At 35.5% G+C, this 14765-nt stretch overlaps 1 non-coding gene across 1 annotated transcript; it reads left to right on the top strand.

Annotated features, from left to right (window-relative positions):
• The first annotated feature begins 11326 nt into the window (after positions 1–11326).
• LOC114219575 (U6 spliceosomal RNA) lies at positions 11327–11430 on the top strand. The gene has a single exon (XR_003611418.1). It is a non-coding gene; the product is annotated as a U6 spliceosomal RNA (small nuclear RNA).
• Positions 11431–14765: the final 3335 nt, after the last annotated feature.

Below are 14765 nucleotides of genomic sequence, written 5' to 3'. Positions count from 1 at the left end.
TGGACAGCCAGAACCCCAAGGATTATTTCAAGGCACTGGGACTTAATGCTACTTGCCCATTTGGACATTGTTTTGGACTGGTGACCCCCTTTTCTTTCCATTTTAATCCTTTTTGAATGAGGACATTGATAAATGTTACCCTATGTCTGTCTCACCATTGTATTTTGGGAGCAGGTAAGGTGTTTTCTGGTTTTGCAGATCCACAGATGAAGATGGATGGATTTGTCCAGGGATGAATTATACTGAGAGCTTCACTCATACTTAATCTAGTTGAATTAGATAATGAGATTTGTGACTTTGATGATGAGACTTACAGGAAACTTTGAACTTGAGGTGATGCTGTCACGCTTGAGACTAAGGGAGATCTGGGAACAAGATGAATGTCCTTAGCACATGGGAGGAACATGAATCTCTGGGTATCTGCAGTACACAGAATAATGGTCCTCTGAGATGCCCACACCCTAATCCCTACAACCTCTGAATATGTTACCTTTTGGTGCAGAGGGATTTGGAGATGTTAGGCCAAGAATGGGGAAATATTCTGGTTTATCTGGCTAGGCCTAATATAATCACAAAGGTCCTAAAAGAGGGAGGCAGAAAGGCGAGAGTCAGAAAAAGGCAACGTGATGATAGAAGCTGAGAGAAAGTTTAGAAGACATCTGAAGATGTAGGATGCAGTCAGAGGCTAAGAAATTCAGGTTCTAAAAATTATAAAAGGCAAGAAAACAAATTTTCCTCCAATACTTTTAGAAGAAATGCAGCATTGCTGATCCATTTTAGACTTCTGATCTCTGGAACTGTATGAGAACATATTTGTATTGTTTGAAGCCCCTGAGTCTATGACTTCCTCTCCCTAACCTTACCAGGTTATGTCCCCTATCTCCCCAGCCCCTTTGTCCCCTCCTCACACTTCCACTTGCCCTAGGATAGAGAAGTAAGAAAAACAAACAAACAAACAAACAAAAACAAACAAACAAACAACAAAAAAAAAACAAAGAAACCAGCACCTGAATGTACCATGCAAACTTTGGGCAAATAACCCTAGCAATTCAATGGAAGGGTTTACAGGAGAAGCAAGGGGATTGGTATCCCTCAAGAGTCCCTTGTTCTTCTTAGGAAAGAAGTAATCAAGATGCACATTGGACCACACAGGCAGCAGATTACATAGATTGGGGTCATTCCAAGGGCTTGATGTTCCACTCTGGAATATAAGTCACATCCATGTAAGCTTAAATTCAAATAAAGCTTGCAGGCTTATTGGTCTCCTTAGAGGTCACAGTAGGAGGTCCAGCCCAGATACCTCTCTGAAAAATACTTGAGGAGGTGTTTCCAAAGCAAAAGTTCCCAAGCCAATATAAATAAATCCATATTGTTTTAAGCTACTACATTTATGATAACTTGTTACAACAGCAATAGGAAACTAACACACCATCCAAACTATTAATTCAGCCTGAAAATAAAATGAAAATATTTCCAACATCCATGGGGCCAAAAATTCTTTTCATGTACTCTTCCCCAGGTTGATATTGAATGCTATGTCTTTTGAACAGAGGAATAAACTCTAAAAGACATTGTATCCTGGAAACCAAAGATATAACATGGAAGACACATGAATTTTTTTACCCTGTAGCCTCCTATTTCCTTTGATTTATTACAAGACAACGGGATGCTGCAGCTTCATCTTAATATACTTATTTGTCCACTAAATGTTTACAGTTATAGGTTACCAAATAAAATATCTGGAAAATGGTGTGTGTAATTCTGACAAAGTTCAGTACAAAAACAGTTTCCATGAGGAGTTATACAGTTTCACTTTGAACTGTGGTCTTTCTTATAGAAAAAGAAGAAACTACTATAACATGCAGGAAGCCTACTCTTGGATTGTCATTAGGTTAAGTTCTTTAACACACACGATAATGAGGTGAATTCATAATTACTCACATTTAGTGATGATGACTAAAGTTCAGAAGAGCAAAAAATTTGCTGATGTTACAATAGTACCAAATAAAAAGGCTAAACAAGAATTGCCATATTTCTATTCTGAATATAGGCTGTTGTGTCAGCTTTCTACTGGATACTATCAACTCTCATCCCAGGGGAAAAATGTCCTGTTTTATGTAAAGAATAAGGCTCAAAACAGAACCAGCCACAAAGTCAAAAGATATTCCCACTTGACTAGCTGAGCTCTCATTAGCATCACGATCATTTTAAGAACAATTTGAGATAAGACCACTCACCTGGATGTAGTTAAGAGCCATGGTATATATTTACCTGCCATGAAAAATGTTTTCCCTATACATCGTGCCTAAAAAGTGTGGGATTTTATTTCTTTCCTCACAGCTGGAAAAGCTCAATAACCAATTTGAGTTTCACAGCATAATATCATCTGGTTTTAGACAGTGCCAGAAAGAAATGAGAAAAATGAACAGAATATTTGCTTTTAAAATGGATGTGAACCATGTAAACTGGTTTCATGTCAGATTTTTAAATGTTTGTTCAACTGAGTATGAAAATACCTACTAAACAAAATGCTCCAACTAGAAATCTATGAGTTGTTTGTGAAGTTGATTTTTATGTCAAGTAGTCAGCATACATGGATTAAGTAACTATTATGTGCTTGTTGCTCTATTTCATTTTTTATAACACTAAGAGGAGCAACAATTCTATAAAGGGATTTTATAAATGAGCTGTCTTTGACAGGTCATTTTACCCACAGAGTTATAGCTACTTATTAACAATAGTATCATTTGAAGTAAGTATTCTGTTGTAGCAGTATTGAATATTTTTCCCTAAAGTTTTAAATGACAACTGGTTTAGGGAGGCGTATTCTATCAAAACTTTCAGAAGCAAATGACTCAGTCAACAAGAAGTTGCATGGATGCATGCATTCTTTTTTCAAAGAGATGAAATTTTTAAAAATCATTTATTCCTATTTTGATACAAAAACAAAAGTGCAATTTCTAAGTAAAACCAAGAATATCAAAATGTTACATTAGGTAAGTTGTTTATAATATAGATGTTCTGGAAAGTTATAAAATGAGCTTCTCTTGCCTCAAAAGCCTTAAACTATTTAAAAAATTAGAAAGAAAACACATTAGTTAAGTGTTAATTTTACTCAATTACTTAAACTCAATCTCAATTTCCAGGGGAAAATTACTACAAAGTTTACACAGCAGGATTTTTTTTAATACATGGAAATTTCAGGAAATTATTTTATAGAAAATAACGTTTAGACTGCTAGTGAAGAGTGGCAGATTGGGGGAAGACATTTAGCTCCTTCCCTCCCAATATCCTGTAGAAATGAAGGTAAATTTATTTTAAAATGTGCAAATCCAAAACATGGTTCTAGAAAGCAAGGATGTGTGTTATTAATGCTTTTCACTGACTTTGAGGAGTTTCTGGAATGTAGCATTGGTATTGCATTGGAGAAGCAACTGAAGAGAGCAAGTGTGATCCAAAAGAAGCACAGGATGGTTGCATAAAAGAGAATCCTTCCCATCTGTATCAAAGAAAACTAGTGTCTCTGTGAACAGTCACAAAGAACAGGTGGCAAGGCTAGCGATAGTCAGATACATAATTGTCTGCAGAAGATCCCAGCCTCTTGTACTTTTCCAGATCATTCAGCTATTCAGAAGAGCTTCTTTGTAGACTGTTCTGCTGGCTTTCTACTATCTATTCAACTTCTAAATTGGAGTTCCATGGAGCTAGGTTGTATGCTATTTTCTCTGCTCTATACTTTTTCCTACTTCCTTTAAATTTTTCTCATTTTCTTGAATATCATCTATCTCTTGATGACTGCCATTTTTTAAAATCTCCAACACATATCTAGACGATGTAGCTCCAAATTGCCTATGACAAGTCCACTTTCATGTTTCAAGGCTTCTATATTGGCCACTCATTGATTAGTATCCATTCATCCATTCTATAGTAACAGCACCTTAATTATCATTTAGGAAGTCACTTTTCCCCACTTATTCCATGTGATTCAAATAGGATGTATTCCTTCACTGCTCTAAGCATCAGCCTATATTTCAGATTTAGCCAATCATATGAATCAATTCGGACCCATAAGAAATATGTCAGTGCTTTAACTGAAGTTACTAAAAAAAAAAAAAGAAAACCTTATTCTCCTGTGGCAGACAAGGTGAAAGAATGTGAGTGAGCATGGAGCTTTACGGGGCCATAATGAAAAGAGAGCTGGTTAAATACATACACACATACACAGAGGACCCGAAACAGAGAGACAAAGACAAAATTTTAGTAATATAATTTGAATCTCAGACCCCTGTTCTTTTCCTCAGGCCATCATGCTTTTGTGGGTTTTTGTGTGCTATTGCTATGTTTGTTTCAAATTTTTATTTAAATTCTAGTTAGTTGGCATATAGTGTAATATTGGTTTCAGGAGTAGAATTTAGTGGCTCATCACTTACATACAACACCCACTGCTCATCACAACAAGTGCCCTCCTTAATATCCATCACCCATGTAACACATCCTACTGCCCACCTCCCTCCATCAACCTCAGTTTGTTCTCTATCTTTAACAGCCTCTTATGGTTTGCTTCCCTCTCTCTTTTTTTCCCTTCCCATATGTTCATCTGTTTTGTTTCTTAAATTCCACCTATGAGTGAAATCAAATGGTATTTGTTTTTCTCTGACTTATTTCACTTAGCATAATACAGTCTAGCTTCATCCATGTTGTTGCAAATGGCAAGATTTCATTCTTACTGGTGGCTGAGTGACATTCCATTGTGTGTGTGTGTGTGTGTGTGTGTGTGTGTGTGTACCACATCTTCTTTATCCATTATCAGTTGATGGACATTTGGGCTCTTTCGATAGTTTGGCTGTTGTTGATAAAACTGCTATAAACATTGGGGTTCATGTATCCCTTTGAAACTGTATTTCTGTATCTTTTGGGTAAATACCTAGTAGTGCAATTATTGAATCATCCAGTAGTTCTATTCTTAACTTTTTGAGGAACCTCCATACTGTTTTCCAGAGTGGTTGCACCAGTTTGCATTTCCACCAACAGTGCAAGAGGGTTCCCTTTTCTCCATATCTTCGCCAATACCCATTGTTTACCGTGTTATTAATTTTAGCCATTCTGACAGGTGTGAGGTGGTATCTCATTGTGGTTTTGATTTCTGTTTCCCTGATAATGTGTGATGTTGAGCATCTTGTCATGTATCTATTAGCCATCTGGATGTCTTCTTTGGAAAAATGTTCATTCATGTCTTCTGCCCATTTCTCAACTGGATTATTTGTTTATTGGGTGTTTTCAGTTTGAGAAGTTCTTTATAGATTTTGGATGCTAACTCTTTATCAGATATGTTATTTGTAAACATCTTCTCCCATTCTATAGTCTGCCTTTTAGTTTTGTTGATTGTTTCCTTCACTATGCAGAAGCTTTTTATCTTGATGAAGTCCCAAACTGCTTTTGTTTCCCTGGCCTCCAGGGAGTTGTCTAGTAAGTTGTTACAACCCAGTGTCAGAGAGGTTGCTACCTGTGTTCTCCTCTAAGATTTTGATGTTTTCCTGTCTCACATTTAGATCTTTCCTCCATTTTGAATTTATTTTTGTGTATGGTATAAGAAAGTGGTCCAGTTTCATTCTTCTGCGTGTTGCTGTCCAGTTTTCCCAACACTATTTGTTGAAGAGACTGTCTTTTTTCCATTGAGTATTCTTTCCTGCTTTGTTGAAGAATAGTTGACCATATAGTTGTGGATCCATTTCTGGGCTTCCTTCATGCTTTTGCATCTTGGGAATGTCTCTATGTAATCATAGCTCCCTTTATAAGGAATGCTCTAAGACCCTAGTATCTTCCTGGCTGTTTCCTTTTCAACCTTTAGGTCTCAGTTAAATATTGTCCCTTAAGAGAGATCTTATTCCACTATCCATTCAAAATGATACCACCAGAGTGCCTGGGTGGCTCAGTCAGTTAAACATCTGCCTTTGACTCAGGTCATGATCCCAGGGTCCTGGGATCTAACCCCATATCAGGCTCCCTGCTCAGCAGAGAACCTGCTTCTCTCTCTCTCTCTCTCTCTGCAGCTCCACCTGCTTGTGTGCTCTCTCTGTGTCAAATAAATAAATAAATAATCTTTAAAAAAATTGGCACCACCAGTATTCTCTATAAAGACAAGAAAGACAAGGCAAGATGTGTCTGTCACGTCACTTCGTAATTACTTCATTTACTTTTAGTATCTGTCTCTTCCCTTGAAATATAAGCTCCATGTGGACACCAAGTCTGTTCTGTTCACTGTTGCATTCCTAGACTGTGGAATAATGACTGATATATATCATGTGCTCAGTAAATAATTTTGAATGAATGAATAATGAACTAATAGACAGAAAATAAAAATTATACAATCACCCAAATTTGGAAGTTGGAAGGTGAATGGAGATGTAAGCATACTAAATACCCCCTTTTATTTGATAAGGACTTAATATACACTGAATAAAATCAATGAATTTTTTAAAAGAGTAATAATTATACTAATGTTATGATGGTAAATAGCAGAATAATTTATATAGGAAATGCTGATAGTCATCCTTTCAAAAGTAGAATTTGATAAAATCATTATCTGCTAGTCTGCATAATCTGCTGTTTTTCATGGGCATAATTCAGGGTTAAGGATAAAGGAAGAAAATTTTAAAATTTAATTAGATATACTCCTGCTTTATTTATCTTGTTATGGATATTACTTTTTCACTTGTATTTACCCTTTCATAACTTCTAATACTTTAAATTATAATGATCATATCAATGTAGTTTAAAAATCTTGGAATAAATTTGATTCATTAACATGAAAATATTTAGTATTCTCTATATGAGGAAATTATGAGTTTCTTTTGTTTTAAAATATAAGTGGAAATTACCAAAAATACCTGACTAAAATTTTGTAAAAATTGAATAAGTCAATATAATTTACAAGCATTTACTTCATGTCCACTGTTTCCAAGACACTAGAGTATATAAGTATGATTAAGCTTTGATCCTACTCCAAGAAAGGAACAAAAGAGAAAAAAGCTGACATTCATTTAGTATTTACTCTGCCCCTGTGTCCTTCATAAACCATCACAACAACGCTGAGAGATGATAGGACCATTTTGTAGTGAAAGGGACACTCAAAATACTGGAAAGTTTTCCAAAATTTCTACTGCTAAATGTGATGAAAGCAATATTTTAAATGTGGGGTATTTTTAGGTCTATTCTATTTCCCTATAATATATTGCTTTTTGTACAAAAACATTAACATTTTATAAATTTGTATTTAAAAACATAGTATGTTCAATCATTTGTAGGTTTACTTTCCTTTTAAGCTATTGCTATTTGTTATTTAGAGATGAGATGCTGCTTTATATTTAAGATGGCCTAATACAATGTGGATTTTGGAGAAGACAACTTACATATGTGTATATATAGGTTAGGTGGGTACATATTCATTCAATTCATATGGTATAGAGTTGAGCCAATATCACATGACACCACTGAAACCTCCTTTAGGATGCTTTTCTTTGGTGACAAGTGTAGCACCGTCCTCAGTGAGAAAGATGGTGAAGAAAGAAAATAGTGTTTTCTTAGAACACAGTTGTTTCAACAAATCACTATGAAATTCACCATGGGCAATGAGATTTAGTAATTGTGAGTTATAGACAGTTATTTGGGAAGATAGTTTTGGCTTTAATGAAATGAAATCAATCTATACTAATTACAACCGAGTTATGACAATTGATTATTCCAAAAGAATTTGACTTTTTTATGCCAGTACTCATTCTGAGGAAGACTGTACAGCATTGTGCAATCCCAATTCTTTCCTACTCTGCATAAATAACATTTCTTCCATTTGATCATCATTTCCAAATGCAGGTTTTGAATACTCATGCTTGCTTGCTGAAGACAGCTCTATAGTTTTCATGAGTACCACTGCAAAATGTTTGTTCTGGAAGATGGATATTGACAACCAAATCAAAGAGTCAAATCTAAAGGTTATTTTAAAAGAGATGCCTCAGATTATTTACAAAAGGCAAAGAAAGATAAAATTTCAATCTATTTCTCGTCTTGCATGTGCAAATCCTCTAAGGGTGATGTGGCTTTGGGAAGATTTTCTTAAGGAATACATCAATGTCACTAATAATAAAAAGTTTCTATGTTTACTAAATTTAAAGTATGATGTTCATTTAAATTTTGGATAAAGCCACATCTATATAATTAGCCAATATCTTTCAAAGTTTATTGATATTTAATATCATTTCTGTTCACCTCTAATGATTTGGAAAGACCTTATTGACATTCTTTAAATCTTAAGAGGTAAAACAAATAAATGTATGTGTGTATGTAACTATATAAAATTTTTGGAAAGCCAGTATATGTGTCTGCTTGAATTATGACAAAGACCTTGATGTTATTTTTCTTATACAAAAAAAATCGTATTTATTTTCTTTGGATTCTGGGATTTAATACTCCAAAATTCTTCACATTATGTATGCCAGATAATGATCATTTTTATTAGAGATGTGGGTTAAAATAGAAGTCAGATAAAAAAACAGGAAGAACAGAAAATAAAAAGTTTATTCAGGTTCAGTTTCCCTTTCTTATATAAACAATTGCATATTAAATACCTTATGAGAGACTTCTTTGTTTGGGTGTTAAAAGTTAATGAGCCCCTGCCTGGGTGGCTCATTCGGTTAAGCATCCACCTTAGGCTCAGGTCCTGATTCCGGAGCCCCAAAATCAAGCCCTACATCAGGCTCCCTGCTCAGCAGGGTGTCTGTTTCTCCCTCTGATCCTCCGTGCTCATGCTCTCTCTCTCTCTCACTCAGTCTCTCTCAAATAAATGAAATCTTTAAATTAAAAAAAAATAAATAAATGAGCCCCAAGGAACTCAAATAAAACAATTAATTAGCAGTCGATATTTATTATTAAGACAAAATACACAACTATCTTTTATGATTAAAAATGTAAAGTTCCTATTTACTGAAGATATATACTGTTGTTAAGTCCAGGTGAGGGAAAAGTTTTTTGTTTTTTGATTTTTTCTTTTTTAATTTTCCAAGTGATGGAAATCACACCTGAAATTTCAAATCATAGTTCTGAAGCTGAAATAGATCCTCGGAAGCTGAACTTCATTCTGTTGATTTATGCTGAGTATGTCATCCAGTTACCAAGCATCGCATGACAAATCAAACCAAACTTGGTGGTATAAAAGAATGAATATTTTATTATGTTCATGGATACCATAGGTCAGGAATTCAGGCAGAGTGCCAATAGGCCTGGCTTATTGTCTCTGATTCATGATATCTTGAGACTTACTGGGAACATTTCAATGGCTGGGAGTAACTGGGGCTGAGGATCATCGGGATGCTTTCTCATATGCATATGTGACAAAACTGAACTTGGAGAATTCAAAGGCCAGGCTCAGTTAAGTCTGTCAATTGAAATTGTTGCACTGGGACTGCTTTCACAAGTCCCATGTGGCTTGGGCTTCCTTGGGGCATGGTCACATTAGGTTAGCTAGTCCTCCTACATGGAAGCTTAAGGCTCCCACATAGTGTTTCAATGAATAAGGCAAAAACTGCCTGGTGTTTTATGATGGAGCCTGGGAGATCATAGCATTTTCTGCCATATTTTATTGGTTGTGGCTGTCATCCTGCCCATATTCAAGGAAAAAGGACATATTCCCACCTCTTGATGGGAAAATACCAAAGAATTTGTGGCCACGTTTTCAAACCACCCAAATCTGGCATCTGTCCACAAACTACATTTCTTCCACATGCAAATTTACTTCGCTGCTTCCCAAGACCCTACAGAGCTTTCATTTCCTTATAGTATCATCAGGCTGATGCTCATGGTCCGTAATCTCAAACTAAATGAGGCCAAGGTACAGATGAGATTTCTCAAGAATGATTGCATCTGATGCACAAGACAAGATATCTTCCCCCACCACACCCAACACACAATGGTAGGAGTGTTAAGGATAATGCAAAATTATCATTGTCTCAGGATTGTTAGATCTATAAGAATAATTGCATTAAGTGTAAAGTTCTTTAGTTACTCTTCTGTATGCAAATTCTAATGATTACATTTTAATGTAACAGATTTTAAAATATAATTTTACATATTTTATACCTGTAATTGATAACTATATATCATCAGCTTATTATCAATGAGATCTTATTTCACATTAGTGAAGAAAGATATTCTCAAATAGATTTAATTTCCCAGAAACAAGATGATGAAGCACACAAGCTAGATGATCTAATATTTAGAGACATTGCCAATAGAATAAGTGATATTACAATATATGTGGGAAAGACAAAAACTTGCTGAAACTTGAATCGTGTCCTCTAGGTAACAAAACAGCAATGACTAATTGCCACTGGATATTGGAACTTGTAGGTGTCAGTTTACTTTACTGGAAATACCAGGGGAAAAAAATAAAACTACTAATCTCAAACACATTATCCCATAAAACTGACAGCAAATTCCTCTGATCTGAAATATTATAAGTATCACAAAGCATCTCACATAAAGAAAATAGTAAGTAGTGATATGGGAGGTGAGAAGATTGGTAGTTATATGCACAACACAATGCCTTTGGCAGAAAAATGTTCTATTCTGGAAACTGGTAGCATAAAACCTAAATATTACAACTTCAATCAGGAAATAAATATGTTTTACCAATTTTTATCTCCAAAAACTGTGACAAATAGGAATATTGTGATTCTGTGGATTAGGTCAATTTTTTTTTTTCTAGTGAAATTGTAGAAGTGCTTTGAAAACACAAGAAATGAAGATAGAACAACATATCCAGGAGCTTGAAGATTTTGGAGTCAGGTGTTTGAATGAAACCAAGCCCATCTCTATGTTGATCTATAGTCTGGAGTCAATAAATATTGATTCTGAATTTTAAAGCTAAATTGTTATTAGAAAATTCCATTTGACAATACTAATACTTTAGTCTCTGGTCCAATTCCAGCATTCTATATTACTTGCAACATCTCTCAGAAACTTAAATATAACTGTCAGCTTGGTATTCATTCCAATGAATTGCTCCATGTGTTCCAATGCTGATTCTAATAACAGAGTTCCCAAGAAATAGATAGGAATCCCTGGGAATAAGGTGTGCTCCTAAAAATTTAGTAGCGGTTTCTTCCTGGTATTCCCCTGGCAAAAGGAGGTAGAAGAGGGAATTCCCCTCCCCCCGGTATTACAGGAATTTCTACTACCTTCTCCCATAAGCACAGGGAAATAAGAAACTCCTAACATAACTCAGAATAGTTATGACTAACAAGAACATAAAAACCCCTTGATTAAAAACAAGAAGTATTTCCTTTGGCAGCATGTCGTAGTAAAATTGAAATGATATAGAGATTAGCAAGGCCCATGCACAAGTATGACATGCAAATTTGTGAAGCATTCCATATTAAAAAAGGAAAAAAAATAGGACACAATGTCTTCATGTGACTAAGCAGTAATGAGGACAACACACAATTTTTTTTAAATGACATGGGAAAAATGACATATATATATATATATATATATATATATATATATATATATATATAATCTTACATTTCCAGAGAACAGAGACTGATTTGTTTTCTTTTCCTTCCGAAAATATTAATGGCATCTTCAAATGTACTAAGGGTTATGCAACTAAGGTATTCCTGAAAAGAAATTGCCTAAACGAAATTACAGTAAATAGATTATTTGTTAAAGGCACTAGGGCAACTTATAATAAATTAGTTTGTAAAGTGAACGACTCAGCTCTGATATGACTATTTGTTAAGTTGGTATTTAGTTTTTGTATCTTATTTTTACTTGTGATACAACAGTCTCTGAGAAAGATATAGATAGATACACAGAGAGATGTCATTAAATAATACAGTTATTTCAAATAAAAGAAAATCCCACACTTGGTATATTAGCTAGCAGATTTTACCATCTAATAAGAGGCCATTTTTGGATATTACGTATTTTTCAAGCAAAACGTAGTGATAAAAAACTAAAGATAATAAAGTGGCAAGTAATATAATTAATGAAATGTTTTCCAAGATATGCTTTACTAGATAACAAGCACACACTAAATATCCAGTGTTGTAGCTTATTAAATGATCACTTGTACACAAATACACTGAAGAGAAGTTTTTTGAGACAATCTCAAATTCCAAAGAAACAATATTTACATATGATGGTTCAAGGAAGAGATAATAACAAAAATGATCTGCCCTCAGGCCACTGTCTAGACTACAGGAAACCTGGTCAACAGCATATGGGACATCACAAGGTGCAGACTCAGAAGTTTCCATAATGTCCTGGCCAACAGCTAGACACAGTGAGTCATGGCTGCAACAGTAACCAAACTCACAGAACACTGGCTGCTAAGCCGATGATGGACCCAACTTCAAACCAAATCAGGCCAAACTAACATCTTACAGCTTTAAAGAACAGATTATCCTTGAGCAATAAATCAGTGGAATTTAGAAAGCTTTGCAACAAAAGTATAGAAAATTAAAAACAAACAAACTTTTCATGATTAATCTTAAGATAATGCTGTAGTGCTTGCCACTGATTGGTTCTCAATGAAATTAGGCTGGAGCTAATCACGCCATGGCATTAACCTGGTGGTAGGATTTGATTCACACAGGAAGGCATGTGACCCTACCAGACAAAGGCATGTGAGAGAAATGTGTTTGGGAATATGGGGGAAATTTGATTTATTGTTATTGTTGTTGTTTTAGATGCTTCTCTCTCTCAAGAGAACAACTGGGAGGTAAATTCTTCCTTCTGCACATTGCAGTTGCCTAAATATTGGCCTGGAACTGGTACCGGCATGAGAAAGAAGCTGCCATATGGAGAAGGGCAGTGATAAGAGAATTTCACAGAAGAGCTGGAGCCAGTGGTTAAAGATAACCCTAGATTCTTATCTGTTGGCGCCAGTTAATATTCTTATTGTTTAAATCTGTTTGTGTTGGGCTATTTTTTTTTACTTAAACCAGAAGTTATTCTAATAGAGAATCCTATTCCCCTCTACTTAAATGTGCCTAATTAAATAGCCATATAAAAACCTAGAACTTCACTTGGCTTAATTTCTTTTCAATGACCTCCTTTCTACCTCAAATCTTTCCTACATTTATTAATGTTTTTTTTTTCAACATCCAAATGCCCCACCTGGATTTGTAATTTATTCAATTCTGTTAACAAAATGCCTGTTTACTTGAAAGTATATTGAGACTGAATATGTTCAACATTCAAAAAATAAAAGAATAGATACACAAATAGTATTTTATCACCTCTACAGTTTTTTCACGTATTTATTTATCTATATTGACAGAAACAGATGCCAGACGGAAGGAGTTCTGAATGTAGTTATTAAATGCACTTGATAAGGTGGGAATTAGGGACCATTTTCAAACAACATATTGGTTAGTGACTGCCATTTCGAAGAGGCAAATATCAAAATACACTTCGGGCGCCTGGGTGGCTCAGTCGGTTGAGCGACTGCCTTCGGCTCAGGTCATGATCCTGGAGTCCCTGGATCGAGTCCCGCATCGGGCTCCCCGCTCAGCGGGGAGTCTGCTTCTCCCTCTGACCCTCCCCCCCCTCATGCTCTCTCTCTCATTCTCTCTCCCAAATAAATAAATAAAATCTTAAAAAAAAATACACTTCTATCATTGTGCCTTCAAACTGAGGAAACCTATTAATTCTTAGATTCCTGTAATAGTTTCTCTCATGCAAGAGTTTTTGAAAGTGGAAAAAAAAAAAAAAAAAACCACAGAAACCACCTCAGAGGAGTTTCTGTGGACTGAGTGTAAAAGGCCAGAGGGAAAAAGAAGGAAACTTCATGCTCTTTTTCTTCTGCTAACCATGGCTGTTAAGGAGAGGAAGTGCAACATCACATCCTGTTCACCAACAACAGAACAGCAGAGCTCTGTTATTTCAAAGACTCATCATGTTCTTTCAGTTGCTAAAAGATGTAGGCCAGACAGACCAATAACTTTATGTTGCTAAAGTTAGGCTGAGATTGAACCGAATGTTTTCATCATTTGTTTGTTGATTTGCTGTAATACACAAAAGTAAACTAAGAACTTGATTGTAGAGAAGGAAGGAAAACTAGAATTTAAGAGTTCGAAGCTGACAGGTAATTGAGAGGACAGAAGCCTAAGTAAATGTGGATGTACTGGGGCCCAAGGAAGAGAAGTGGGAGTGGGTGAAGGAAAACTAAAACTACTTGTGGTGAGAAATGAAAGATAAATAATTAGGACCAGTGCATTCGTTACTCAGTGTTAGAGATAGCTTCCTTCATTTTATTTTCCTATTTTTGCTTTGAAATAATCTACCCTGTTACTCAATGGTTTAGGAAAACTCTGCCTCACACAGCACCCGTGTCTTTAAGTTACCCTGGGGACAAGAGCTTGAAGACAGTGTTCAGAAAAGCAAGAGTAGGAAGGTTCTTAAACCAAGGTCCAAAAAAAATTAGCCTGAAATGGAGACTGGCCAGGAGAAAGCAAACATGCTGGGAAAACCTGGAAAGAATGGGGAGACTTCCTACATGGGGGATGGGGACAAAAGTTTCGTCATTGGATGTTAGTATTGAGTGACCACAGAAGATTAGAGGTCCTGGAAACACAGTGGCATTTATGCAATAATGAGTGAGTGTAACATACAGCCCATCAGGGAAAAATAAGCCTTTTTAATGTAAGTATTCTAAAAGGTACATTACTTACCTTTCCAAAAGGAAACTAAGTTTGGGGCATATATGT

Source organism: Eumetopias jubatus, unplaced genomic scaffold, assembly GCF_037043125.1.
Source record: "Eumetopias jubatus isolate StellerSeaLion01/CBP00866 unplaced genomic scaffold, mEumJub1_p1.0 scaffold_1, whole genome shotgun sequence".
NCBI lineage: Eukaryota > Metazoa > Chordata > Mammalia > Carnivora > Otariidae > Eumetopias > Eumetopias jubatus.
This window is presented reverse-complemented; position numbering and strand designations above follow the sequence as displayed.